Here is a 6,000-nt window from a genome sequence, read left to right as displayed (position 1 = left end):
TGCAGAACAGATAAGTCCCCCCACCATATGGGTAGGTCGGATGATGACTTACAGTGAGTATAATTAGGGTGAATTCAAATGGAAATATTTGTACATTGTGTGTGGATAGAACTGTAAAGGCATTACTGTAATGTCAGCTCCCCTGGGGTGGAAGGACTCACCCCAGCCCAGCTTTCTGCTCCTGTGTAAACCTGTGAGGCAGATGAGAAGCAGAGTGTGTGTCAACATGGTATGTGTGTGTACACACCCTGATGAAGGGGAGTGTACAGCAGCGAGACAGAACACCTTCCAACCTCCTGTATGTTTTTACCAGAGGAATCCTGGCTGACTGCAGCCTGACGGAGACATTCTGCCTGGCCACGTTCTGCTGTTCTGCCATTATTCACCTGGGAGAGACTCACACAGGGCAGCCATGGGGAGCCAGGTAAGATACATACTGTAGAGATCTAAGGACAAATGGGAACATTGGAATAGTGATGAGACTATGAATTGTATTCAGGATTGAGTTTTTGTACAGTGTAACTCTCCATGACTTTCACTTGCGTCCCTCAACAACCAAATTGTTAAGCTAACCATTGCTGACTCCTCATTGTTGTCTCCCCTGCACACGGTGTACAATTTCTTGCGCAAAGGCAGAGAATGTGATTAGGGATTACAAAGTCATTAGGATAATACATCCTCAGTATTGCATCAGAAGGACTATAAAAAAGGCCTATATAAAGATTTGATCAATCTCTCTTAAATGGATATTGATGAGACTCGGGGGGCCTAATATTGCTTGACACTTTCTGCCAGTCTGAGAGAACAGAATAGGAATGTGCTGTAAGTAAATTCCTGTTACTGAGCTACTGGTCAAGTGTTGAAGTCCCAGGGTGTGTGTTTGTGTGTGTGTGTGAGAGAGAGAGTGTGTGTTCCAAGTAAGGAGGAGCAGGAATTGCTGTAAAAGAACAGGTTGAGACTGGTGTGGACATGAATCATACCTGCTGACAGGTCCAGTGAGTTACCAGGTACCACAAAGAGGAAACTGTTCTGACTTTGGCTTATTAAACAGAAAAATGTACGTATACCTCATTTCAGGGATCCAGTCAACTGTCATGTGGCTACTGTACATTAGGAGGTCAGAGGGTTCCGTTCCTTGTAATTTTACACCATAAATCATATAATAATTTCAAATAAACGTTATGTCATATATCTTAACCTAAAGCTTTTTGGTGGAAACGACAGCAGTGCCATGTTATTTTAGGAAAGGATACAGTACATTTAATTGAGCCAAAAATGGTAAAAGTGGGAATCTGGTATATTCATTTTGGTTTTCTCTAGTTTCCCTCATGTGCAGCCTAGATGCATCTGGTAGTGATCTAACACTTCAAACACTTTCTTTGTAAACTTTGTCTTAAATAGATTGAAACAGTTGTACTTTCTCTCAACATTAATATTTTGTGCTTTCTTTGCCTTGAAGACTGAATTCCGTAACCAGCTCTCTAAAAAAAAAATTAAGAATAATCCTGAGTGCAATGGATTTCTTGTGATTTTTTTTATTTACGTTTAGCGATGTGAATTGTAGTTTGTTGATTTATCACCTCTTAAACCCCACTTTTGCCTCACTACTATCCTTCTTAATGATAAAATGAACCCAATGTATCCATCCCAGGTCAAGAGAGCCAGGGCCATTAGTGAGTGTGATTTCGCTAGGCCTGGGTGTTGTGACCAGGGGAGAATGACTGCCCACTCTAATTGGAGCCACGAAGTTCAAGGCAGACCGCGTTACTGCAGGCATTTGCAAAAAAACAGGATCCCCATTAGGGAATGAGAAAATGTCAAACTTCATGGTCAATCTTTGTGTAAATAAAGCATTTTTTTTGTAAGAGAATCATGGTACCAATAATGTATTCTATTACACCAGATGTGTGTCCTTATTTAACCGATTATTTTAAAATTGCAAACAGAAGAAGTTATGAGGATAATTTAGTAGCTAATGGCAGCCTGTAGTACCCGGGAGGCCTTCAACTTGAGATACTCAATGGGGGGGGGGGCAACACTGAGCTAGCCTGCAACATCCCTACCTGGAGTAGTAACTCAAAGTGCATGTGCATCTTAACCCGGCTTCCCTGGCTTCAAATGCGCTATCGAGTCTTCACATAGGAATCAATGGTGTCATGTGATCAACGGCTTTGTCCATTCCTATATTATTCCCAGCCAATGGTTGTGACAGAGCACACATCTGTGTTGAGGTGAGCCCAAGGGTTGTACTATACTGTAGCATTGACTGTGGAAAGAGTGATGCTGAGTCTGTGAGTCAGTCACCACAATGTGTGGTTGGATACTCCTCTGCTTGTTGGAGTCTGGAGCACAAGCTCCAGTTCCCAGAGAAGACAATCTGAGCTCAGTGGAAAAGGCGACTGTTTAAACCATTTTGAAATGGGAGAAAAATCTATTGTTGGAGCCAAGTTTGGGGAATGTGTCCTGCAAAGACTTTAGAGCAAGTGAGATATATGGAGAAGGAATGAAAGGAGGATATTCTGCATGCTTCTAGCCAGCCAAAGATATGAAGCTTTCAAGTTCTCAGTTAACTCTTGTTGAGGACTACTCAGCCCCATCTAGCCAGGGCCCTCTACAGAAACTGTAACCTATAGTGTAAAAAATGATATCCCAAGAAGTGATAGATAACATCTATCCACTTTATTGCTTGTCTGTGATAACCCGTTTCCTCCTCTAACAATACATCATGTAATTATTCCCACTGAGGGACCAGACCAAACCAGAGCTGATGGTGTTTTGATAGAGCCTGTAGTGTAGTGAGGATGGAATGCACCCAGCCAGACAAAGACCCAAAACTCAGACCCAGATTCTAAGAGCTGGTTCTCCTTCTGAGGGCTCCTACAACACTCATCCTATCCAAGGCTCTCCCAGGATAGGACACTGGAGCATAGAACAGCAGATGTTCACCCCCCCTAGCCAGTCTCCACTTTGTTCGGTGTCTTAGTAAAACTCTATGTTTCTGGGAGAGATACAAGGCACAGTACAATAGAGTCTGTATTAAAGGTAACTGATGATTTAAGCAGGCATCATGAATGTGCTAATGACTAAGTTTAGTCAGACAGTTTTTAGCTGTGTAACTGTCTGAGACATCTGAGAATTACCTAGACATTTCCCACCTTTTCATCTGAGTTGCGATAAAACAGCTTTAAGTTAATATTTTGCCTAATAAAGACATACATCTAATAGTCTAACAGTGTAAGAAAATCCATCAGAAGCTGCTGGAAGCAATTACAGGGCTCTCCAAGCAGAAAAGAATGTGTCAGGATTTCACCACAGACTTACAAAAGAATGATACATTTTTCAGGAAACAAGAAAAGCCAACAGGCTTTGGCTATTAGACTGTGCTGTGGAACTAAACATAACCTTATTTTCCCGTAAGTTACTGCCTCTCCCTATTTAACTGGAAAACCAACAGACATTCAGTATTGTAGTGTTTCTCTGGCAAAAATTGTTTTATTGCAACTCTTCCTGGAGTTTCTCTGCAAACGATTTTTGTGCTGAACATTTGAGTCACTTTATCTGCAGACTTCTTTGTGCTTAGGATGTCCAAGTTTTAGAGTGAGCCATGGTAGCTAGTCATAGCGTGCAAAGTAAAATCTATTTTGTACATTTAACTCAGAAAGTGTGAAATGTACACTAACACCACTCAACTGGTGTTAAAATAACACTTTTCAAAGTGTTAAAGGTCCTGGACAGTCATACTGAAAAGGACTTTGTCTCATGGTTAGCTACCAGTAAGTAGGAAAATACATGCTGAGTGGGCGGGGAGCTTATATTGATGACCTCACCTTGACTGACAGCTCATTGAAACGCCTATGTCAAGCAACTTGGATGCAGTGAGCAGTTTTGCAATTAATGTAAATAAATATATAATTTCACCTTTATTTAACCAGGTAGGCCAGTTGAGAATAAGTTCTTATTTACAACTGCAACCTGGCCAAGATAAAGCAAAGCAGTGAGACAAACAAGTTACACATGGGATAAACAAACGTACAGTCAATAACACAATAGAAAAATCTATATACAGTGTGTGCAAATGTAGTAAGATTAGGGAGGTAAGGCAATAAATAGGCCATAGTGGCAAAATAATTATAATTTAGCAATTAAACACTGGAGTGATAGATGTGCAGAAGATGAATGTGCAAGTAGAGATACTGGGGTGCAAAGGAGCAAAAAATATATAACAATATGGGGATGAGGTAGTTGGGTGGGCTATTTACAGATGGGCTGTGTACAGGTACAATGATCAGTAAGCTGCTCTGACAGCTGATGCTTAAAGTTAGTGGGAGAGATATAAGACTCCAGCTTCAGTGATTTTTGAAATTCGTTCCAGTCATTGGCAGCAGAGAACTGGAAGGAAAGGTGGCCAAAGGAGGAGTTGGCTTTGGGGGTGACTAGTGAAATTTCCCTTCTGAAGAGCGTGCTACGGGTGGGTGCTGCTATGGTGACCAGTGAGCTGAGATAAGGTGGGGCTTTACCTAGCATAGACTTATAGATGACCTGGAGCCAGTGGATTTGGCGACTAATATGAAGTGAGGGCCAACCAACGAGAGCATACAGGTCACAGAGGTGGGTAGTACGTATATGGGGCTTTGGTGACAAAACGGATGGCACTGTGATAGCAAATTGGATGTAGTCTGAGTAGAGTGTTGGAAGATATTTAGTAAATGACAGCGCCAAAGTCAAGGATCGGTAGGATAGTCAGTTTTACAAGGGTGTGTGTGGCAGCATGAGTGAAGGAAGCTTTGTTGCAAAATAGGAAGCCGATTCTAGATTTAATTTTGGATTGGAGATGCTTAATGTGAGTCTGGAAGGAGAGTTTACAGTCTAACCAGGCACCTAGGTATTTGTAGTGATCCCCATATTCTAAGTCAGAACCGTCCAGTAGTGATGCTAGACGGGCAGGTGGGTGCAGGCAGCGATCGGTTGAAGAGCATGCATTTAGTTTCACTTACATTTAAGAGCAGTTGGAGGCCACAGATGGAGTGTTGTATGGCATTGAAGCTTGTCTGGAGGTTTGTTAACACAGTGTCAAAAGAAGGGCCAGAAGTATACAGAATGGTGTTGTCTGCTTTGAGGTGGATCAGAGAATCACCAGCAACAAGAGCGACATTGATGTATACAGAGAAATATTTTGACAGTTTTGGAAACTTTAGAGTGTTTTCTATCCTAATCTGACAATTATATGCATATTCTAGATTCTGGGCCTGAGAAATAGGCAGTTTAATTTGGGTACGTTTTCCATCCAAACATCAAAATACTGCCCCCTACACTCAACAGGTTAAAGTGTCTGAGAACTTTTTGGACTTTGTGCTACAGGATGCAAATTTATGTTGGAAAAAGCTAGCCTTTGCTTTCCTAACTGCCTGTGTATATTGGTTCCTGACTTCCCTGAAAAGTTGCGTGATGCGGGGGCTATTCGATGCTAATGCAGTACGCCACAGGATGTTTTTGCGCTGTCTAAGGGGTAGTCAAGTCTGCAGTGAGCCAAGGGTTATATCTGTTCTTAGTTTTACATTTTTTGAATGGGGCATGCTTATTTAAGATGGTGAGGAAAGCACTTTTAAAGAATAACCAGGCATCCTCTACTGACTGAATGAGGTCAATATCCTACCAGAATACCCGGGCCAAGTCGATTAGAAAGGCCTGCTCGCTTAAGTGTTTTAGGGAGCGTTTGACAGTGATGAGGGGTGGTCGTTTGACCAGTGATGAAGGGTGGTCGGCTGAAGACAGCAGAGGTGTATTTAGAGGACAGGTTGGTCAGGGATGATATCTATGAGGGTGCCCGTGTTTACAGATTAGGGTTTTGCCTAGTAGGTTCATTGATATTTTGTGTGAGACTGAGGGCATCTAGTTTAGAGTGTAGGACGGACGGCGTGTAAGCATATGCCAGTTTAGGTCACTTAAAAGTACAAATGGGTGAATAAAACACACTTCGGGAGGAGGCTTCTGATGTCAACA

At 42.1% G+C, this 6,000-nt stretch overlaps 1 protein-coding gene across 1 annotated transcript in view; it reads left to right on the top strand.

Moving 5' to 3' along the window:
• The first annotated feature begins 275 nt into the window (after positions 1-275).
• LOC118386089 (E3 ubiquitin-protein ligase Midline-1) overlaps positions 276-6,000 on the top strand; it is a 58,240-nt gene continuing 52,515 nt past the window's right edge. Inside the window, exon 1 of the mRNA XM_035773494.2 lies at positions 276-424. The gene's annotated coding sequence lies outside the window, so the exon portion shown is untranslated. The remainder of the gene's footprint in view (positions 425-6,000) is intronic.

This window comes from Oncorhynchus keta, chromosome 7 (assembly GCF_023373465.1).
Source record: "Oncorhynchus keta strain PuntledgeMale-10-30-2019 chromosome 7, Oket_V2, whole genome shotgun sequence".
NCBI lineage: Eukaryota > Metazoa > Chordata > Actinopteri > Salmoniformes > Salmonidae > Oncorhynchus > Oncorhynchus keta.
This window is presented reverse-complemented; position numbering and strand designations above follow the sequence as displayed.